Here is a 25,156-nt window from a genome sequence, read left to right on the forward strand (position 1 = left end):
ACAAGATCAAGATTGTGGTATTACGTTTTACTGTTATTTTATATTAAATCTTCGAAATATTCCGTCAATAGAGTGCTGCATTGCATACCTACATAATATCTCGCCTATTTCTCATTGGGGTAGGCAGAGAACAGATTATGAGAAAGAATATGAATGAAATTGGAATTAAATATTTGTGTTATGTTAAAATTGTCAAAAGGTTACTAATGAGAACGTTGAGGAGTATGAGTGGAATGACTTATAATGATAAAATAGTGTGATAAGGGACCGTTGTGAAAGAAGATGTAGTGACGAGAATTGACATTATAATAAATGCCTAGATAGTTTGGACATGGACAAGATTTATTATGCGGGTATAATTGGTAGAATCGGAAGAAGAAGGCCTAGGTAGTACATACCTCGATTCATTCCAGGATATTTAAAAGAAAAGCCACGGTCAAGAGTACTGGGGCTCAGCGAGCGTGCATAAAGTTTTTGATAAGAGTGGTCGAAGCGAAAGTGATGTGTCAGGATCGTAGTAAGTGGAATCGCGTGGTCTCTGCCTATCCCAATGGGAAATATTTTTATTTATTTATAGCCTTTTTTCAGATATAGAAGTTACATTTTAAAGTTTTTCCTTAATCTACAATAACCAATCTCTGTGCCTTCGGGCAAAGGCCTCCCCCATTTCTCTATATTCTTTTTTATTATCTACGAATCTGGTCCAGGTCTTAGTGTTTCCAGCCATTGACATTATTTCGTCGGCCCTCCTTTTAAATTGCCTACCCCTGTTTCTCTTATGGCCTCTAGGGTACCATAGTGTAACAACTTTGCTCCATTTATCTCCACCTCTAATAGTATGTCCAGCCCACTTCCGGGAAATATGCGTAATCTTAAGTATGTATTTTTTTGAGATAGTTGCTTAGAATGATATTCGATAGTCTTAAGCTCATAGTTTCAGTATTCCATAAGTTTTTTATTTTATATACCATATCATACCATATTACTTACAGAACCGTTATGCCATTTTGTATATTGTAAAGTGGGCGCTTCGTATTTTTTTCACTTTAGCCATAGCTACGATGGCAATGTTGACGAATTTATTGATCGACTTGATGTTCAACAAGTTCAAGTACAAAGTGTGCTCTACATGACTGTCGTGACTTTGCTTTTGCTGCTTTGTGCGGCACGAGCTGACGGCATTGTGTAAAAGTTCTTAAACAAAGTTACCTAGGTTTATTGATCCGACTGAAATTTTAAGTGTGTAATTTATTTTTTTAATAATAGGTAATTTAATTTTCCTATACAAATTATTGCATTCCCTGTGAATATTTTATTTTTATTAAAAAAAGATTATTGGAGAATGATAATATTGATAATTATATTTAAGTATATAGGATAAACTGCCTAATTATTAGCACCTTAAATTATTGGTACGGTCTAATCATTTTTGTTTATATAGCACAGAAATTTTTCTTATTTTTTTCTAATAAAGTCAGTAGGGACGTCAATAATAGGGTGTATTACCTTATCTATTAAATAAATTCATATCTAACATTTACTGTTTCATTAGGTCTAACACACCAAGGCTCCGATATGTATGAAGGTAACAATTCGCAATGTACGGTTATCTCAGCATGCGCTTCAATTTATTCTGTGTTCCATAATCGCGCATCTTTCGCTACTGCCGAAATTGATGAAATTTTAAAAATGGGGGATACTCTTTACATGCAGTTAAAATATTTACTTCAGAGGGGTGTCAGTTATTTTATGCCAGACGAATTACCCAATGAGCTTCGCGTCGGGAGTAACGTCGTACATATAGTTAGCATGGAGGACAATTGGATCATTTCTAATACGTATCCTACAACTCCCGCGAATAAAGACATAGGTTTATTAACGTTAAAAAATATATTGGACAACAGAGTGTTTTTTAATACAAGTGACTATACTGTTGATTCGCAATTCGCTTATAATGTAAACAATTCAAATCACAACGACAGTACGGATAGCATATTGTTTACGGGTCAGGGTTATACTTTTAGTTTTTGGCGGTTTAATGGTGAATATTATTTCTTTAATAGCCATGCGGTTAACAGCAAAAACATTAATATAGGAAAGGGAAAGCCAGAGGACGGTCCTTACGTAGCACGTTTATTTAAATGTGATTCAACCGAAGCGCTAGCAAAACTATTGCTCGCGAATGAAGTTTATGACGGATCCGAATATTCATTAACTCGATTGAGAGTACTAAATGACGATTCTATATGGCAAAATGAATCGCGGGTTAGTTCCGAAACGTCACAGTCTATTTTAGTAGATTTAATATCTTCACCATTACTGAATGTGAATCAAACTTTAGATTCGATTTTGATGAACTATCAGTCAACACTGGCCCCACATAAAACCTCTGTGCAAAATTCAGATAATGACTCTACAAATGATTTAAAATTGACAACTTTAATACCAGTTGTCCTATTAGAAAGAATTGATAATGAAGTCGCAAATCAATGCGTTAAAAATAAAGGCGGCCGACCCAAAAAACAGAAACGCGGACCGAATCCGCGCAAAGAAAACGCGCACCGCGAAGCTGTAAGGAAATACACAAAAAAAAACCCTGCTGTTCATCGCGAGGCCGTTCAACGTTATAACGAACGCAACCCAGATGTTCATCGCGAGGCCGTTCAACGGTATATCGAACTCAACCCAGACGTTCATCGTGCGGCCGTTCAACGTTATAACAAAAGCAACCCAGATGTTCATCGCGAGGCCGTTCAACGTTATAACGAACGCAACCCAGATGTTCAACGCGAGGCCGTTCACCGTTATAACGAACGCAACCCAGACGTTCATCGCGAGGCTGTTCAACGTTATAACGAGCTCCACCCCGAAATTATCAAAAAAGCAGCACGAAAATACACAGAGAATAGTCGTAACATAGAAACGCCGCTGAGATATTCAAAAAATTTAATAGGTGAAAAACAGGGACGCGAACTTAATGTTATTAGATTATATAATTTAAAAAATACGTCGCTTCTGTCTGATAAGACATATAGATGTCCAAATTGTAATGCTCCATTGTTCGAAGAAGAGAAATCTCGTCGACAATGGTGTTGTCATTCAGGAGATTATAACGTTCAGAATTTTCTCCCATTAAATGAAGAATTTTATTCAAATTCAGCTTTTTTAAATAGACCACGCGCTTACAATAATATTTTTGCATTTTCGGCATTAGGTGTTTCCCACGGTTATCATCATCCAGAAGGTATATCTTTTCTAAAAATTCAAGGACGTATTTACCACCGTATCTTTGATTTGTCTTACAATGAAAGTCCTAATAATATTAATTTTTACATAAATGACAGTAGCGAGAGAGAGAGTTTAGCTAGCGAATTAAGTTTAGATAAAACGGTAGTTCGAATGATTACAGGGTTCATGTACACAGTTAATCCATATATAAACTGTTTTAGAAGGTTAAGTTTAGAGGTATCATCAGAAGCTTTCTTGAAATTCGAAAAAACTACTCGTGCGACTCACGGTAACATCCTCGGAGATCAACCTATTGGTCAAGAAATTGCCGCAATTATTAGTACAGACCGCGAAGAATTTTCTCCACGCTGTATTGTAGTCAAAAAGATAGCAGACGGTAGGCCTCGAACAATAGATATAATGGATTCCTTATACGAGACTTTCCAGTATCCTCTCTTATATCCTCACGGAAATACTGGTTGGCATCCAGATATGAGAGATAATAAGGGCAATAAGCTTAATCAGGTTAAATATGTCCGTTGTTTACTTTTATCCGAATCGCGATTTAGCATATTTGGTCGTTTATCTGAAGAGTGGTTAGTCGATATGTTTTGTAGAATTTTAGAAGAACGCTTGCGGTTTTTGAAAAATAGCCAAACAAAACAACAAAACAGGCTAAGAGTAGCTCCACTCCAAGAATTAATTAATGACGAGTTTATTTTAGGAGAAGGTGGAGTAGAACCTGGTAAAATTTATTTACCTAGCTCATTCACAGGGGGTCCACGATACATGAAAAAGAAATACCTGGATGCTATAGCAATGGTAAACAGGTTAGGTCCACCATCATATTTTTTAACTTTAACATGTAACCCCAACTGGCCTGAAATAAAAAATTCAACATTATCAGGTCGATCAAAAGACCCCCTTACTTGTGCTCGAGTTTTCAACTTAAAACTCGGAGAGTTATTAAAAGATTTAAAATCGGGTAAATGGTTCGGAAAAATTGTTTATATAATGCATGTTATAGAGTTCCAAAAAAGAGGACTACCACATGCGCATATTGCTTTTAGAGTGGAAGGTGGTGGACCAGTAGAAAGTCCGGATATTGATAAGTTTGTTCGTGCTACCATACCCGATCCAACACAAACTTTATTATACAAAGTTGTCATGGATCACATGATACACGGTCCATGCGGCCCTCCTTACCGAACTAATTTGCCGTGTTGGAATAGTGAAAAAAAAAACTGTTTAAAATATTTTCCAAAAAAAGAAACACCAGTCACCTTCAGTGACGATAGAGGTTTTATACATTTACATCGTAATAGTAAAAATCAGGCGATTATTAAATATCGCGGCAGAGACGTAATAGTTAATGATTTATGGGTCGTTCCTTATAATCCTGCTCTTCTCCTAAAATATGATGCTCACATAAATTTAGAAGTGTCCACACAGCGTGCCATAATTAAGTATTTATTCAAATACATGACAAAAGGACCTGATGAAGCCCGTATTGCCGTTGTTGATGAAGAACATCGTGAGGATGAAATCGAACAATATGTCACTAAGCGATATATTAGTTCTAGCGAAGCAGCGTGGCGTGTTCTCGAATTTGATATTGTAGCTAGGAACCCTACGGTAAAAATGTTAACAGTACATTTGCCCGATCAAAATTCGGTATTTTTTAAGCCTGGCCACGCGAACGAGGCAGTTAATAATGCAGGTTCAGATCTTCTTGACTATTTCAGTAGGCCTTTAACTGAGGAGTTTGATCGGGTATCCTACTTAGACTTTTTTGAAAATTATAACATTCATGCGAAAGATCCTTGTTTAAAGACAGTTCAGGCGGTGCAAATGCAAAACGGCAAATTTCTTACGCGGAGAATGCGGGGTGAGCTCGTCGCGCGTCTATTTTGGGTCGCGCCGAACAGAGGTGAACAGTTCTTTTTAAGACTTCTTTTAAGTGTTTACCCTTGTCGTAGTTTCGCGGATTTACTTCAAATTGGAGGTCCAAATTGCACAACTTTTCAAGAAGCTGCCAAATTCGTAGGACTTGCGGACGACGCAGTCGAATATGAACGGGCTATGGAAGAAGCTTCCACTTTTTTAACCGGACCACGACTTCGTAGCTTTTTTGTAACGCTGGCTGTTAATGGTGCCTCAGTGGCGTCACTGTGGAACACGTATAAACGTCAATTGGCCGAAGATTTCCTTTACAGGGTGCCAGATGACGAAGAAAACGCGTTTAACATGTGCCTCATTCAAATAGATAGAATGCTACGCAGACACGGAACTTCGTTAATAGAACAAGGTTTGCCGGAAGTAATTTATAGGTCAACAGAGTTGGATAGGGAACGCACTGAATATGATTTAGATAGTTTGAAATCATACGTAGAAGAGTGGTTGCCACAGTTATCTCCCGATCAACGTGCCGTATTCGATTACGTGGAAAAGCTTTGCGTTGATAGTGTTTACCGAGAATCCAACAACTGTGCGATTTTTATCGATGGTCCGGCCGGCACCGGAAAAACGCTTTTATTGAAGGTCATAACTGCATATATCCGCGGTAACCTTAAAGGTATAGCTTTAACCTGTGCATCGTCTGCAATTGCTGCTCAAAATTACACAAACGGAATGACGGCTCATTCCTTGTTTAGATTTCCTTTACATCTATTAGATGATAGCGGATACTGGAACATCTCTAATGGTACTCAAAGAGCTGAATTGATTTATAATTCTAATCTCATTGTGTATGATGAGGCGCCGATGGCTCATAAATACCTTATAAATTTATTAAATAGATCATTGCAGGATTTGATGAGGTCAGACAAAATTTTTGGTTCTAAAATAATTATTTTTGCAGGAGATTTTCGTCAAATTCCTCCTGTAGTCCCAGAAGCCCGAACGAATTTTGATATATTAAACGCGTCACTAAAAACTTCACCTATTTGGAAACAATTGAAAAAATTTAGTTTGGTAACTTCACAGAGATGTAAGGATGACGCACAGTATGCAGAATTTCTTTTAAAACTGGGTTCAAATTTATTACCTACTCTTAGGTTAGAAACAAATAATAATGATTTGCAATTAGTCCAACTTGAATCCATTGATTATGTTACTGAATTAGAAGATTTAATTGATTTTGTATTCCCAGAAGTTACCCTTACTGAGCCAGGCGTATGCTCCTTCAGAGCGATTCTATGCACCCGTAACGATGCAGTTAGAGAAATTAATGCCGTTATTTTAGACAAACTACCAGGAGAAGTATTACATTTTTATGCAATAGATAAAGTTTTAAGCGACAACGCTGATCAAGTATATTTTAGTCCCGAATTTTTACATACACTTCGACCACAAGGTGTTCCAGATTTCGACTTACAATTAAAATTAGAATGTGTTTGTGTAATTACGCGTAATCTTAGTTTCGCGGACGGCTTAGTAAATGGCACCAAAGTAATAGTTGTTGAAACATCTCCATATATTATTAAAGTTCGGAAACAAGGTGAACTAGGAGATTATTTGATCCCTCGAATTCTTTTTAAAGCGCCTATAGAACATAACAGCCCTTACGAGATGTGTCGCCGTCAATTTCCATTGCAGGTATGTTATGCAATGACTATTCACAAGAGCCAGGGTCAAACGATTAGTCGCGTTGGGGTCGATCTTAGATCTGATATGTTTAGTCACGGTCAACTGTATGTAGCTTTAGGTCGCGTTCGCGAAAGACGTGACATAAAAGTACTACTACCCAGGCACCGAATCGAAAATGACCAACCTTTCTCGAATAACGTTATCATATCAGAACTTTTAAGTTTAACGTAACTTTATTTAGGGTGGCACTTCTTGAAAAGACTGAACAGTTCATCTCTGTTATTAAGCTTATTGGGTTTTTTTAGATCGGTTAAATCATGTGCTGAAATTATCGTATATTGCGAATTATTTATTATTATTTATATTCATTCTATCTTGTTTTTTCTTCTTTTCGTATAATTTAACGATAGAACTGACTTTAACAAGCTTGCACTCGATTTGATGATGGTTACATTGAATTTCAAAGCTAGGTTTACCATTTTATTAGTCACAATCACTGAATTAAAATGTGTGTTAATCAATTGGCAATGTGTGCATGCCCTTCCCAGCCGTTAACGCTGTGGAGGCTCATCTTTAGGGGACGAGAGAACGGGCGTGAAGGGAACTGGCAGGATGAACACTTGGCTGCGGGTGCGACCGGTGCATGGGAGTGAAGTGGAGCTGGCTGGAAGATGGAGGCAGGTATCACTCGATTGCTTTAGCTGAGTTCCACTCAGTTCAAGTAAGCTGTCATATGGATGAATGTCGCAGGTTGGAATGATCCGGAGTAGAACTGTCGGTGTCGTTCCCATCGTCGTAGGCATTTTCGGTGGATTTTGTAGGTCGATCAACAATGGTTGCGTGAGTTTTAGCTGTCAAGCTGCTATGCCGTGCTAGCCGATTCTTGCGATCTGGGATACAAGGGATGGACGTATCCTGTGGAATGATCGTGTCAGCGAAGGTTTGAATGTCGTTTAGGACTGGAAAGGAGGGAGTACGGAAACTGTAATCAGTATTCAGGATCTCGCTGTACATGGACAATGTTTAGTTTAGGTGTATTAAAGTGGTAATTGTTCGAAGTTATTTGAAAAGAATTCTGTTTCAGTGTTTAAGCGCTAAAACTGTTTGTTTTTTGTAAGCAAACGTATGATTTATTGATCTTCATTTTTTACTTTATAACGCTAACGGTATACAAATGATTTTGTTACCAAATTTAAGTGCGTATATAAACAATAAATTAATACTAAAATATTTCGATGAAGACACCAATGATGTTTATTGATACATTTTTCTCCTAAGTGCTACTTTCTCAACTTAAAGCAATAAGTTATGCAGTAATTATACTTCTACGAGTATATTTAAACAAATCATCATTCAAAAGCATTTTACCCAATACTTAACTTACATTAAGTAAAATTAATCTTTGTCATTTTAGTCACTTATTTTTTTATCATTCACTAAGCAGTAAGCAAAATATATTTACTAAAATAATAAAAAAAAATACGATATTCATGGTAAGTTGGATTAGCTATTTTATAACACAAACGACTTGATATTTTCATGCATTAATTCAGGAAAATAAATGTATAATGAAAAATAAGTTTTTATAACCGATTAAATTTGTGTAATGTGTAGTGTATACATTTTAATGTATTTAACATTTGCAAATTATATTGATTTGTAAAAAATATAAGTTCCATTAAAATTGTACTAAAGAATATTTTATACTAGCGTATATTAGTAACTTAAGTTAGAATTAAGTAAATAAACAAAAAAATATACGCTTAAATAATAAATATAAGGAAGAAAGTAAACTACCCGGATGCCTGTTTACTCGTCATCAAGGAAACTTTAAGAAATAACATTACTACAAATGTTTGCTCGAAGAAATATTCAAAAACTTAAACAAATGCCAAGCTGGAAATCGATTAACGAGTACACATAAGCGCTACATAGTGAAACTCGTGTGTCATGTAATGGAACGGACAGAATAAAGAATATGTGTTATGGTACGTTGAATCAGTACAGTAAAATATTATACATTAGCATTCAATGGTGTATGAATGGTCATCGTCATTGTGTCAGCAAAGACGCTTCATCAATTGCACAGATTTGTGGCTACAAATATATAAATGAAAAGTATTATTTAGAACATTATTTATTGTGTTGTGGAATAAAATAGGTCAATAATTACCTGTATCCGGCAGTGACGAACAATTTCATTCATAAACATGGGTAAATATGACGACTGTCAGATGGGCTAAACATGAAAAAAGTCCTTAAACCAAATCCCATTGTTTCGCTATTGTGTTTGAAAATCTAAGCCGCAGGAGGATATTAAGTACGACCATGCTTTACCTTTAATGGTGTATGTAAAAATAATAAAGCCTATAATCAACAATGAATGTTCTATACCATTCTAAGCAAATTCAAAAACAAATTTGATCATGTTAATTTCTGGCCTCCCACAAGCGGGTCTCACCAGTATTGACAGAAGAATGATCACTCATCGATACAAAAACATGCATAAAGTAATTAATACATGTATACAGGCTAAATAAAGTGAAATTGCTAGAAAATACCTACTACTTGGAAAAACAATAATTGGAGAAGAAAGCACTACCTAACAACGTGAAACTTTGATATTCAAATTTTCAAATCAAATATGGCTAAAACAAAAAAAAATACTTAAAAATTTAAAGGTAAAAGAAAACACCTTTAGTTAAAAAAATAGAAAGCGAGTCATATTTTATATATTCTGGTAAAATTGTTTAGTTTTAAATCTTACCAAATACACCAAATGTTATTAGAAATGAAAGTAACTGCATATAGTTTAATTCATATGTGTACAGTCATAACCAACATACTACCTACGTTTTATTTTTTAAGTCTACATTCGTTATTTATTTACTTATAATGACGCAAATAACAAACAACTATGCTTGTTATTAATTTGCATACACCTACAGTAAATCCAACTTACCATGAATATACAATGATAATATAATATACATAGTAAGTGCAGAATAAAAACTTAGGGATTACAAGGTTTTATGTTTTCCGGTGGATCTGGTTAGAGCTATGTCACGCTAAATAGTATTCTTTGCATTTCTTCTTACAATACTTTTCAATAGAACACTGTTTCGCATGAGACGGTTCCTCAAAAAACATAATATCGTGTATGAGCTAAACTAAAACTTAGGTTTTATATGGTTTTATGTTTTCCAGTGGATCTGGTTAGAGCCATGTCACGCTAAATTGTGTTCTTTGCATTTCTCCTTACAATACTTTTCAATAGAACACTGTTTCGCATGAGACGGTTCCTCAAAAAACATAATATCGTGTATGAAATAAACAAAAACTTAGGGTTTTACATGGTTTTATGTTTTCCAGTGGATCTGGTTAGAGCTATGTCACGCTAAATGGTGTTTTTTGCATTTCTTCTTACAATACTTTTCAATATAACACTGTTTCGCATGAGACGGTTCCTCAAAAAACATAATATCGTGTATGAGCTAAACTAAAATTTAGGGTTTTACATGGTTTTATGTTTTCCAGTGGATCTGGTTAGAGCTATGTCATGCTAAATAGTGTTTTTTGCATTTCTTTTTACAATTCTTTTCAATAGAACACTGATTCGCATGAGACGGTTCCTCAAAAAACATAATATCGTGTATGAGCTAAACTAAAACTTAGGTTTTATATGGTTTTATGTTTTCCAGTGGATCTGGTTAGAGCCATGTCACGCTAAATTGTGTTCTTTGCATTTCTTCTTACATTACTTTTCAATAGAAAACTGTTTCGCATGACACGGTTCCTCAAAAAACATAATATCGTGTATGATCTAAACAAAAACTTAGGTTTTATAACGTATTATGTTTTCCAGTGGATCTGGTTAGAGCTATGTCACGCTAAATGGTGTTTTTTGCATTTCTTCTTACAATACTTTTCAATAGAACACTGTTTCGCATGAGACGGTTCCTCAAAAAACATAATATCGTGTATGATTTAAACAAAAACTTAGGTTTTATAACGTATTATGTTTTCCAGTGGATCTGGTTAGAGCTATGTCACGCTAAATTGTGTTCTTTGCGTTTCTTCTTACAATACTTTTCAATAGAACACTGTTTCGCATGAGACGGTTCCTCAAAAAACATAATATCGTGTATGAGCTAAACTAAAACTTAGGGTTTTACATGGTTTTATGTTTTCCAGTGAATCTGGTTAGAGCTATGTCACGCTAAATTGTGTTCTTTGCGTTTCTTCTTGCAATACTTTTCAATAGAACACTGTTTCGCATGAGACGGTTCCTCAAAAAACATAATATCGTGTATGATCTAAACAAAAACTTAGGTTTTATAAGGTATTATTATGTTTTCCAGTGGATCTGGTTAGAGCTATGTCACGCTAAATTGTGTTCTTTGCGTTTCTTCTTGCAATACTTTTCAATAGAACACTGTTTCGCATGAGACGGTTCCTCAAAAAACATAATATCGTGTATGATCTAAACAAAAACTTAGGTTTTATAAGGTATTATTATGTTTTCCAGTGGATCTGGTTAGAGCTATGTCACGCTAAATGGTGTTCTTTGCATTTCTTCTTACAATACTTTTCAATAGAACACTGTTTCGCATGAGACGGTTCCTCAAAAAACATATCGTGTATGAGCTAAACTAAAACTTAGGGTTTTACATGGTTTTATGTTTTCCAGTGGATCTGGTTAGAGCTATGTCACGCTAAATGGTGTTCTTTGCATTTCTTCTTACAATACTTTTCAATAGAATACTGTTTCGCATGAGACGGTTCCTCAAAAAACATAATATCGTGTATGAGCTAAACAAAAACTTAGGTTTTATATGGTTTTATGTTTTCCAGTGGATCTGGTTAGAGCTATGTCACGCTAAATGGTGTTCTTTGCATTTCTTCTTACAATACTTTTCAATACAACACTGTTTCGCATGAAACGGTTCCTCAAAAAACATAATATCGTGTATGAGCTAAACTAAAACTTAGGGTTTTACATGGTTTTATGTTTTCCAGTGGATCTGGTTAGAGCTATGTCACGCTAAATGGTGTTCTTTGCATTTCTTCTTACAATACTTTTCAATAGAACATTGTTTCGCATGAGACGGTTCCTCAAAAAACATAATATCGTGTATGAGCTAAACAAAAACTTAGGTTTTATATGGTTTTATGTTTTCCAGTGGATCTGGTTAGAGCTATGTCACGCTAAATGGTGTTCTTTGCATTTCTTCTTACAATACTTTTCAATAGAACACTGTTTCGCATGAGACGGTTCCTCAAAAAACATATCGTGTATGAGCTAAACTAAAACTTAGGGTTTTACATGGTTTTATGTTTTCCAGTGGATCTGGTTAGAGCTATGTCACGCTAAATGGTGTTCTTTGCATTTCTTCTTACAATACTTTTCAATAGAACACTGTTTCGCATGAGACGGTTCCTCAAAAAACATAATATCGTGTATGAGCTAAACTAAAACTTAGGTTTTATATGGTTTTATGTTTTCCAGTGGATCTGGTTAGAGCTATGTCACGCTAAATTGTGTTCTTTGCATTTCTTCTTACAATACTTTTCAATAGAACACTGTTTCGCATGAGACGGTTCCTCAAAAAACATAATATCGTGTATGAGCTAAACAAAAACTTAGGTTTTATATGGTTTTATGTTTTCCAGTGGATCTGGTTAGAGCTATGTCACGCTAAATGGTGTTCTTTGCATTTCTTCTTACAATACTTTTCAATAGAACACTGTTTCGCATGAGACGGTTCCTCAAAAAACATAATATCGTGTATGAGCTAAACTAAAACTTAGGGTTTTACATGGTTTTATGTTTTCCAGTGGATCTGGTTAGAGCTATGTCACGCTAAATGGTGTTCTTTGCATTTCTTCTTACAATACTTTTCAATAGAACACTGTTTCGCATGAGACGGTTCCTCAAAAAACATAATATCGTGTATGAGCTAAACAAAAACTTAGGTTTTATATGGTTTTATGTTTTCCAGTGGATCTGGTTAGAGCTATGTCACGATAAATGGTGTTCTTTGCATTTCTTCTTACAATACTTTTCAATAGAACACTGTTTCGCATGAGACGGTTCCTCAAAAAACATAATATCGTGTATGAGCTAAACAAAAACTTAGGTTTTATATGGTTTTATGTTTTCCAGTGGATCTGGTTAGAGCTATGTCACGCTAAATGGTGTTCTTTGCATTTCTTCTTACAATACTTTTCAACAGAACACTGTTTCGCATGAGACGGTTCCTCAAAAAACATAATATCGTGTATGAGCTAAACTAAAACTTAGGGTTTTACATGGTTTTATGTTTTCCAGTGGATCTGGTTAGAGCTATGTCACGCTAAATGGTGTTCTTTGCATTTCTTCTTACAATACTTTTCAATAGAACACTGTTTCGCATGAGACGGTTCCTCAAAAAACATAATATCGTGTATGAGCTAAACAAAAACTTAGGTTTTATATGGTTTTATGTTTTCCAGTGGATCTGGTTAGAGCTATGTCACGCTAAATGGTGTTCTTTGCATTTCTTCTTACAATACTTTTCAATAGAACACTGTTTCGCATGATACGGTTCCTCAAAAAACATAATATCGTGTATGAGCTAAACAAAAACTTAGGTTTTATATGGTTTTATGTTTTCCAGTGGATCTGGTTAGAGCTATGTCACGCTAAATGGTGTTCTTTGCATTTCTTCTTACAATACTTTTCAATAGAACACTGTTTCGCATGAGACGGTTCCTCAAAAAACATAATATCGTGTATGAGCTAAACAAAAACTTAGGGTTTTACATGGTTTTATGTTTTCCAGTGGATCTGGTTAGAGCTATGTCACGCTAAATGGTGTTCTTTGCATTTCTTCTTACAATACTTTTCAATAGAACACTGTTTCGCATGACACGGTTCCTCAAAAAACATAATATCGTGTATGAGCTAAACTAAAACTTAGGTTTTATATTGTTTTATGTTTTCCAGTGGATCTGGTTAGAGCCATGTCACGCTAAATAGCATTCTTGTCATTTCTTCTTTCCATCCTTTATATTATATTAAATAATATTTCATATGGTATTATTTCGTTCTTTAATTTAATGTGTTTTTAATGCTTCTGAATGTGATTTTGTTTTAAATACTTAGCTTATTAGCATTCATCAGTATCCAAAAATTCATCATACCACTGCTAATCAATAAACAAACAACGGTCTTAGCGTTTAAACACCGAAAAAACACCTGCCTGTTCATTTATTACTTGTTTTATTAAACAGGAATTTGCATATCGATCGTTTTCAATTAACTTCGAACAGTTACAACTACACGTAAACTGAGCATGTAGTCTATCTACAGCAAGATCGTGACCGCTGACTGCAGCTCTCCTTCTCCCTCCATTTCACTCCCAACCGACATTTTCACCTTTGCTGATATGATTACTCCACAGGATACCTCCATCCCCTGCATACCTGGTCGCTAGATTCGGCTGGCACGTCATATCGGTTTGACAGCCAACTCACGTAACTATTGTTGATCGATCCACAGTCCACTGAAGTGCCTACGATGAAGGGAACAACATGGACAGTTCTACTCCGAATTACTCCAACCCATGCGATGTTCATCCATGCGACAACCCACCTAATCTGAGTGGAACTTAACTGAAGCAAGAGAGTGATGCCTAATTCCATCTGCCAACTAGCTCCACTTCTCTCCCGTGCACCAGTCGCACCCACACCGACGTGTTCATCTTGCCAGTTTTCCTCACACCCGTCCACTTGTCTCTTGAAGATTGGCGTCCACAACACCAACGGTTGGTTAGGTCATGCAAGCATTGTTACAATTGATAAAAACACATATTTTCATTTAGTGAATGTGATAACCTGTACTAATAATTTGGTCAACTTAGCGATGATAACTCAATGTAAGTATTAACAAACTCGGTACGTGTTTGTTATTGTCAATAATATCTTTAAATTATACAACTCGCTTATGTTTGACAATTACTGAGTAATTGCTTTGCTTATTGCATGCTAATTGCTGAAAATTGCTTTTTATTTTAAATTCCTTAGCTAAAAATTGCTTTTTCTTTCACATTTCTCTGCTTATTGAATGACTATTGCTAACTCATTAGATAGAACTTACTTCTCATATAAGTAGGTGGATGCGGCCTCGATTAGCGGGGGAACCACATGAAAAAAAGCGAGCTACTGGGTGTACCTCCTGGGTAGTTTGGAAATCACCTAATATATATATGTATATATTTATAAATAAAAGTTAATATAATTATATAAATTAACATTATTATTTTTTTTAACAGGAAATGCACAATGCTAAAAACTGCGTAGGAGATTTTAATACAATAGTACTACCAAGCCTGATGTTGGCCGCTATTTCAATGAATGCAGCAGTGTGACAGCTAGCAATCAAAAGTAACAAGATATCGAGGTACGTTAAATGACGATCACGACCACTTTGGCAAAAACGTATCGCTATAGACTAAGGAAAAAAAATTAATATATATTTTATTTACAGGAAATGCAGATGGCAATAAACTGTGTAGGAGTTCATGATGGCAATAGAATAAAATCGACCATGCCTGAAGTCAGCAGCCCCTTCAATGAATGCAGCAGTGTGACAGCCAGCAATCAAAAGTTACAACATATCGAGGTACGTTTCAGGGCGACCACGACTATTTTGGCAAAAACGTATCGCTATAGACTAAGGAAAAAAAATATATATATATTTTATTTACAGGAAATGCAGATGGCAATAAACTGTGTAGGAGTTCATGATTGCAATAGAATAAAATCGACCAAGCCTGAAGTCAGCAGCCCCTTCAATGAATGCAGCAGTGTGACAGCCAACAACCAAAAGTTACAAGAAGATATCGAGGTACGTTTCATGACGACCACGACTATTTTAGCAAAAACGTATCGCTATCGACTAAGGAAAATAAATTATGTATTTTATTTACAGGAAATGCAGAAGGCAAAAAACTGCGTAGGAGATCATTAATACAAAAGTATTATATAAACCAAACCTGATGTTGCCAGCTCCTTCAATGAATGCAGCAGTGTGACAGCCAGCAATCAAAAGTAACAAGATATCGAGGTACGTTACATGACGACCACAACTATTTTGGCAAAAACGTATTGCTATCGACTAAGGAAAATAAATTACATATAATATTTAATTATATATTTTATTTACAGGAAATGCAGAAGGCAAAAAACTGCATAGGAGATCATTAATACAATAGTATTATATAAACCAAGCCTGATGTTGGCCGCTCATTCAAAGAATGCAGCAGTGTGACAGCCAGCAATCAAAAGTAACAAGATGTCGAGGTACGTTACATGACGATCACGACCACTTTGGCATAAACGTATCGCTATAGACTAAGGAAAAAAAATGTAATATATATTTTATTCACAGGAAATGCAGAGTGTAATAAACTGTGTAGGAGATTATGATTGCAATAGAATAAAATCGACCAAGCCTGAAGTCCTTCAATGCACGCAGCAGTGTGACAGCCAGCAATCAAAAGTTACAAGATATCGAGGTACGTTACATGACGACCACAACTATTTTGGCAAAGACGTATCGCTATCGACCAAGGAAAAGAAATTATTATATAATATTTAATATATATTTTATTTATAGGAAATGCAGAAGGCAAAGAACTGCGTAGGAGATTATTAATACAATAATATTATATCAACCAAGCCTGATGTCGGTAGCTTCTTCAATGAATGCAGCAGTGTGACAGCCAGCAATCAATAGTGACAAGAATCTAGGTACGTTACATGACGACCACGACCACTTTGGCAAAAACGTATCGCTATCGACTAAGAAAAGGATATTATATCTATACGTTATTATAAATAAATTAATATTATTTTATTTTTAACAGGAAATACAGAAGGCAAAGAAGCAGATGTCATCAAAGAAGATCTTTGTTCCTGCAATGTTTCCGCAGACGATACATCCAACAGAGCGAAGTGGAAGGAAAAGACTCGGAAAAAAGACCCCACCACCATATGGGAACAATGCAAGGGAGAGAGAGAGAATATAATGTTATATTTTTATTTTTTGATAACATAAAATAAACCAACAATATCCTACACATTTTTTTTATTTCTTTTTGTGTCTGTCTTAATAGTTATTACAAATCTGTGATGCGAAACAAACTATACGAAAACGTCAATCCACATACAACGCCCGCGAAGCTGCTTTAGCAGCGAGCGCACTTAGCACCATCTAGTTATTATAATATATATAGCTACAAACCCACTGACTGACTGACTGACTGACTGACTGACAGGGTTGTTCTCCCAGAAGGAGCGTCGGGGGGTCAAAATGATGTATGGGGAGTGTGATCGGGACCTCCCGATGAGTATGGGAAAACTTCCAGATCTTGGAAAACTGCTCCGCATCAGGGAGACACCCTACAGTCTGGCGCAACTATTATAGCTGGATCAATTTTTTTTTCGCAAAACCTATTTAAATCTTGGTCAAATTTTATTGGGGGTGAAAAAAAAACAAAATGGCCGAAAAACAAGATGGCCGCCATACAAAATTTTGTTTTTTTAAAAAATGCCTCGGGTGTAAAAATGATGTATGGGAGGTGTGATCGAAACGTCAAGTTGAGTATGGAAAAACTGCTCGATCTTGAAAAACTGCTCCGCATCAGGGAGACACCCTACGGCCTGGCTAACCTATCGCACTTGGAAGAATAATTTTTACGCACAACGTATTTAAATCTTGGTCAAATCCAATCCCCGGTGAAAAAAAACCAAAATGGCGGAAAAACAAGATGGCCGCCATACAAAATTTTCGTTTTTCCCGAAAATGCCTCGGGGGTAAAAATGATGTATGAGGAATATGATCGAAACATCATGTTGAGTATGGAAATATTTTTCGATCTTCGAAAGCTGCTCCACATCAGGGATACACCCTACAGCCTGGCGAAACTATCGCACCTGGAACTTTTTTGTTTTCACGAAGCCTATTAAAGTCTTGGTCAAATTTTATCGCCAGTGAAAAAAAAACAAAATGGCCGAAAAACAAGATGGCCGCCATACAAATTTTTGTTTTTCCAGAAAATGTCTCAGAGGTAAAAATGATGTATTGGGGTGTGATCGGAACGTCATCTTGGAAAACTGCTCCGCATCAGGGAGACACCCAACGGCCTGGCAAAACTATAGCACCTAGAACTTTTTTGATTTCACGAGATCTATTTTAGTCTTTGTCAAATTCTATCGCGGTAAAAAAATGGCGGGAAAACAAGACACGCGAGCAGCTTGCTGCGAGCGAACCACGCGACATCTAGTTATTATTATAATATATATAACTACAAACCCACTGACTGACTGACTGACTCACTGACTGACTCACTGACAGGGTTGTTCTCCCAGAAGGAGCGTCGGGGGGTGAAAATGATGTATGGGGGGTGTGATCGGGACCTCCCGGTGAGTATGGGAAAAATCCCAGATCTTGGAAAACTGCTCCGCATCAGGGAGACACCCCACGGCCTGGCAAAACTATCGCACCTGGAACGATTCTGTTTTCACGAAACCTATTTAAATCTTGGTCAAATTCAATCACCGGTGAAAAAAAACCAAAATGGCGGAAAAACAAGATGGCCGCCATACAAAATTTTGTTTTTTTAAAAAATGCCTCGGGTGTAAAAATTATGTATGGGAGGTGTGATCGAAACGTCAAGTTGAGTATGGAAAAACTGCTCGATCTTGAAAAACTGCTCCGCATCAGGGAGACACCCTACGGCCTGGCGCAACTATAGCACCTGGAATGATTCTTTTTTCACAAAATCTATTTATTTCTTGGTCAAATCCAATCGCCGGTGAAAAATAACCAAAATGGCGGAAAAACAAGATGGCCGCCATACAAATTTTTCGTTTTTCCAGAAAATGTCTCGTGGGTAAAAACTGTGTATGGGGTTGTAATCGGAACGTCTTGTTGAGTATAAAAATACTTCTCAATCTTGAAAAACTGCTCAGCATCAGGGAGACACCCTACGGCCTGGCTAACCTATCGCACCTGGAACAATAATTTTTTCGCACAACGTATTTAAATCTTAGTCAAATCTAATCGCCGGTGAAAAAAAACCAAAATGGCGGAAAAACAAGATGGCCGCCATACAAAATTTTGTTTTTTCAGAAAAATGTCTTAGAGCTAAAAACAATGTATGGGGATGTAATCGGAATGTCATGTTGAGTATGGAAGTACTTCTCGATCTTTGAAATCTGCTCCGCATCAGGGAGACACCCCACGGCCTGGCAAAACTATGGCACCTGGAACATTTTTGATTTCACAAAACCTATTTAAATCTTGGTCTAATTTAATTGCAGTTGAAAAAAAAAACAAAATGGCGGAAATTCAAGATGGCCGCCATACAAATTTTTCGTTTTTCCTGAAAATGCCTCGGGGGTGAATATGATGTATGAGGGATGTGATCAAAATGTCATGTTGAGTATGGAAATACTTCCCGACCTTTAAAAACTGCTCCGCATCAGGGAGACACCCTACGGCCTGGCGCAACTATCGCACCTGGAACATTTTTGTTTTCACGAAACCTATTTAAATCTTGGTAAAATTTTATCGTGGGTGAAAAAAAAAACAAAATGGCCGAAAAACAAGATGGCCGACAAATAAATTTTTGTTTTTCCAGAAAATGTCTCGGGTGTCAAAATGATGTATTGGGGTGTGATCGGAACGTCATCTTGGAAAACTGCTCCGCATTAGGGGTCCGGCCTGGCAAAACCATAGCACCTAGAACTTTTTTGATTTCACGAGACCTATTCAAATCTTGGTCAAATTTTATCGCCGGTGAAAAAAAAACAAAATGGCGGAAAAACAAGATGGCCGCCATACAAAATTTTGTTTTTCTAGAAAATTCCTCAAGATCAAAAAATATGTATAGAGGTATGACCGGAATGTCAACTTTGAAAACTGCTCCGCATCAGGGGGCACCTGGAACGTTTTGGTTTTCATGAGACCGATTTAAACAAGATGGCCGCCATACAAAGCTTCGAACTAATACAGGACACGCGAGCAGCTTGCTGCGAGCGAACCACGCAACATCTAGTTATTATTATTATTATTATAATATATATAGCTACAAACCCGCTGACTGACTGACTGACTCACTCACTGACATAATTGTTCTCCCAGAAGGAGTGTCGGGGCGTAAAAATGATGTATGGGGGGTGTGATCGGGACCTCCCGGTGAGTATAGGAAAACTTCCAGATCTTGGAAAACTGCTCCGCATCAGGGAGACACCCTACAGTCTGATAAAACTATCGCACCTGGAACGATTATTTTTTCACGAAACCTATTTAAATCTTGGTCAAATTGTATTGTCAGTGAAAAAAAATCAAAATGGCGGAAAAACAAGATGGCCGCCATACAAAATTTTATTTTTCCGGAAAATGTCTCGTGGGTAAAAACTGTGTATGAGGTTGTAATTGGAACGTCTTGTTGAGTATGGAAATATCTCGATCTTGAAAATCTGCTCCGCATCAGGGAGACACCCTACGGCCTGGCAAAACTATAAAACCTGGAGCAATTTTTCTTTCGCGAAACATATTTAAATCTTGGTCAAATCCAATCCCCGCTGAAAAAAAAACAAAATGGCGGAAAAAGAAAGAAAGAAAGAAAGAAAGAAAGATACGTTTATTATAAAGGGACACCACAGTAACAAATATAAAATAAATAACAAATATATAATATAAAACACGGAGTAACACATAACTTAAGTCAAACACATAATAAAAAAAAAAACAAAATGGCCGCCATACAAAATTTTCGTTTTTCCCGAAAATGCCTCGGGGGTGAAAATGATATATTAGGAATGTGATCGAAACATCATGTTGAGTATGGAAATTCTTTTCGATCTTAGAAAGCTGCTCCGCATCAGGGAGATACCCTACAGCCTGGCGAAACTATCCCACCTGGAACTTTTTTGTTTTCACGAAGCCTATTAAAGTCTTGGTCAAATTTTATCGCCAGTGAAAAAAAAAACAAAATGACCGAAAAACAAGATGGCCGCCATACAAATTTTTGTTTTTCCAGAAAATGTCCCAGAGGTAAAAATGATGTATTGGGGTGTGATCGGAACGTCATCTTGGAAAACTGCTCCGCATCAGGGAGACACCCTACGGCCTGGCAAAACTATCGCACCTGGAACGATTATTTTTTCACAGAACCTATTTAAATCTTGGTCAAATTTTATCGCTGGTGAAAAAAAATCAAAATGGCGGAAAATCAAGATGGCTGCCATACAAATTTGTAGTTTTTCCTGAAAATGCCTCGGGGGTAAAAATGATGTATAGGAATGTGATCGGAACGTCATGTCAAGTATGAAAATACGTCTGGATTTTCGATAGCTGCTCCGCATCAGGGAGACACCCTAAATAAATAAATAAATAAAAAAAAAAAAAAAAAAAAAAAATGTATAGGAATGTGATCGGAACGTCATGTCGAGTATGAAAATATGTCTGGGTTTTCGATAGCTGCTCCGCATCAGGGAGACACCCTACGGCCTGGCGAAACTATCGCACCTGGTACGATTCTTTTTCCACTTAACCTACTTAAATCTTAGTCAAATTCAATCGCCGGTGAAAAAAAACCAAAATGGCGGAAAAACAAGATGGCCGCCATACAAAATTTTGTTTTTTCAGAAAAATGTCTTAGAGGTAAAAACAATGTATGGGGGTGTAATCGGAATGTCATGTTGAGTATGGAAGTACTTCTCGATCTTTGAAATCTGCTCCGCATCAGGGAGACACCCTACGGCCTGGCAAAACTATCGCACCTGGAACATTTTTGTTTTCACGAAACCTATTTAAATCTTGGTCATATTTAATAACCGGTGAAAAAAAATCAAAATGGCCGAAAAACAAGATGGCCGCCATACAAATTTTTCGTTTTTCCTGAAAATGACTCGGGAGTAAAAATGATGTACAGGGGTATGATCGGAACGTCGTGTCAAGTATGAAAATACTGCTCGATCTTTGAAAACTGCTCCGCATCAGGGAGACACCCTGCGGCCTGGCGAAACTATCGCACCTGGAACTTTTTGGTTTTCACGAAACCTATTTAAATCTTGGTCAAATTTAATCACCGTTGAAAAAAAATCAAAATGGCGGAAAAACAAGATGTCCGCCATACAAAATTTTCGTTTTTTCCGAAAATGCCTCGAAGGTAAAAATTATGTACAGGGATGTGATCGGAACGTCATGTAGAGTACGGGTATACTTCCAGGTTTTCGAGAACTAACTGCTCCGCATCAGGGAGACACCCTACGGCCTGGCAAAACTATTGCACCTAGAACTTTATTGATTTCACGAGACCTATTCAAGTCTTGGTCAAATTCTATCGCGGTAAAAAAATGGCGGGAAAACAAGACACGCGAGCAGCTTGCTGCGAGCGAACCACGCGACATCTAGTTATAATATATATAGCTATTATATTATATAAAGCTACAAACCCACTGACTGACTGACTCACTGACTCACTGACAGGGTTGTTCTCCCAGAAGGAGCGCCGGGGGGTGAAAATGATGTATGGGGGATGTGATCCAAATCTTCCGATGAGTATGGGAAAACTTCCAGATCTTGGAAAACTGCTCCGCATCAGGGAGACACCCTACCGTCTGGCAAAACTATCGCACCTGGAACGATTCTTTTTTCACGAAACCTATTTTATTCCTGGTCAAATTCAATCACCGGTGAAAAAAAAACAAAATGGCGGAAAAACAAGATGGCCGCCATACAAAATTTTATTTTTTTAGAAAATGTCTCGGGGATAAAAACTGTGTATGAGGTTGTAATTGGAACGTCTTGTTGAGTATGGAAATACTTCTTGATCTTCTGAAACTGCTCCGCATCAGGGAGACACCCTACGGCCTGACAAAACTATCGCACCTGGAACGATTATTTTTTCACAGAACCTATTTAAATCTTGGTCAAATTTAATAGCCGTTGAAAAAAAACAAAATGGTGGAAAATCAAGATGGCCGCCATACAAATTTTTCGTTTTTCTCGAAAATGACTCGGGGTTGAATATGACGTAAAAGGGATGTGATCAAAGTGTCATGTTGAGTATGGAAATACTTCCCGACCTTCAAAAACTGCTCCGCATCAAGGAGACACCCTAAGGCCTGGCGAAACTATCGCACCTGGAACGTTTTTGTTTTCACGAAACCTACTTAAATCTTGGTCAAATTTTATCGCCGGTGAAAAAAAAAAACAAAATGGCCGAAAAACAAGATGGCCGCCATATAAAATTTTCGTTTTCTCGAAAATGACTCGGGGTTGAATATGACGTAAAAGGGATGTGATCAAAGTGTCATGTTGAGTATGGAAATACTTCCCGACCTTCAAAAACTGCTCCGCATCAGGGGTCACCATACGGCCTGGCAAAACTATAGCACCTAGAACTTTTTGATTTCACGAGACCTATTCAAGTCTTGGTCAAATTCTATCGCGGTAAAAAAATGGCGGGAAAACAAGATACGCGAGCAGCTTGCTGCGAGCGAACCACGCGACATCTAGTTATTATATTATATAATATAAAGCTACAAACCCACTGACTGACTGACTGACTCACTCACTGACATAATTGTTCTCCCAGAAGGAGTGTCGGGGCGTAAAAATGATGTATGGGGGGTGTGATCGGGACCTCCCGGTGAGTATGGGAAAAAACCCAGATCTTGGAAAACTGCTCCGCATCAGGGAGACACCCCACGGCCTGGCAAAACTATCGCACCTGGAACGATTCTGTTTTCACGAAACCTATTTAAATCTTGGTCAAATTCAATCACCGGTGAAAAAAAACCAAAATGGCGGAAAAACAAGATGGCCGCCATACAAAATTTTGTTTTTCTAGAAAATGTCTCGGGGGTAAAAACTGTGTATAGGGATGTAATCGGAGTGTCTTGTCAAGAACGGAAAATGTTCTCAATCTTCAAAAACTGCTCCGCATCAGGGAGACATCCCACGGCCTGGCAAAACTGTCGCACCTGGAACGATTCTTTTTTCACAAAACCTATTTATTTCTTGGTCAAATTCTATCGTAGTTGAAAAAATATCAAAATGGCGGAAAAAGGGTTTTGATCGAAACGTGTTTGAAAGTATGGAAATACTTCTCGATCTTTGAAAACTGCTCCGCATCAGGGCGGCATCCTACGGCCTGGCGAAACTATCGCATCTGGACCTTTTTTATTTTCACGAAACCTATTAAATTCTTGGTCAAATTTTATCCCCGGTGAAAAAAAAACAAAATGGCCGAAAAACAAGATGGCCGCCATACAAATTTTTATTTTTCTAGAAAATGTCTCAGAATTAAAATTGATGATCGGAACGTCATCTTGGAAAACTGCTCCGCATCAGGGAGACACCCTACGGCCTGGCAAAACTATAGCACCTAGAACTTTTTTGATTTCACGAGATCTATTTTAGTCTTGGTCAAATTCTATCGCGGTAAAAAAATGGCGGGAAAACAAGACACGCGAGCAGCTTGCTGCGAGCGAACCACGCGACATCTAGTTATATATATTATATTATAAGTAGTATATTATTGGGCATTCTGCCCCACCTATCGTTCGCTCTGCTCACGACCGTTCGCTGCGCTCACTTAGGTGGGTGGAATGCCCAATAATATAAGATCAACATCGTAATGTGTATATAAGGTAAATTATACGACTCTTTTAATCATTATAATTTTAGCTATATCAGGTGACATTCATTGCGACTATGAAGTTTATTAAACAACCGGATTCGTTGCAAATTGACACTTTTTGTTTAAACACGCAAAACAAAAATATCCGTCATGGTAAACTATTACCTAATACAATCAGGTGTATAGTATGCGGACCTTCTAATTGCGGGAAAACAAATCTTGTTATTGGTCTTCTTTTGCATAAGGATGGGTTGCATTTTAAAAATGTTTACGTGTATTCAAAAACATTAGATCAACCTAAATACATATTTTTGGAAAAAGTCCTAGACATGGTGCCCAGTGTCTCATTTTCAAAATATAAGGATAGTGAAGAAGTTCTCAGCCCCCAGGATGCTAAACCAAATTCAATAATTATATTTGATGACGTAGCGTGTGAAAATCAGAATAACATGCGAGATTATTTTGCGATGGGTAGGCATCGAAACATAGATTCGTTTTATTTAAATCAAACTTACAGTAAGGTTCCAAAACAACTAGTACGAGACAATGCTAATTTGATTATTTTGTTTAAGCAAGATGAAATAAATATGAAACACGTTTATGATGAACACGTTAACACAGATATGTCCTGGAATGAG

General features: G+C 36.9%; 1 long non-coding RNA gene across 2 annotated transcripts; it reads left to right on the forward strand.

Moving 5' to 3' along the window:
* Positions 1–1,547: 1,547 nt before the first annotated feature.
* Positions 1,548–16,938, forward strand: LOC126381556 (uncharacterized). Of its 2 annotated transcripts, XR_007568870.1 has the most exons (9): positions 1,548–1,585; positions 15,132–15,259; positions 15,347–15,481; positions 15,569–15,706; positions 15,791–15,925; positions 16,027–16,161; positions 16,250–16,376; positions 16,478–16,611; positions 16,728–16,938. It is a non-coding gene; the product is annotated as an uncharacterized LOC126381556 (long non-coding RNA). The 2 variants fall into 2 exon arrangements; XR_007568869.1 differs by lacking the exon at positions 1,548–1,585 and having other exon boundaries at positions 14,971–15,259.
* Positions 16,939–25,156: the final 8,218 nt, after the last annotated feature.

The sequence above is a fragment of the Pectinophora gossypiella genome, unplaced genomic scaffold (assembly GCF_024362695.1).
Source record: "Pectinophora gossypiella unplaced genomic scaffold, ilPecGoss1.1 Pgos_61, whole genome shotgun sequence".
NCBI lineage: Eukaryota > Metazoa > Arthropoda > Insecta > Lepidoptera > Gelechiidae > Pectinophora > Pectinophora gossypiella.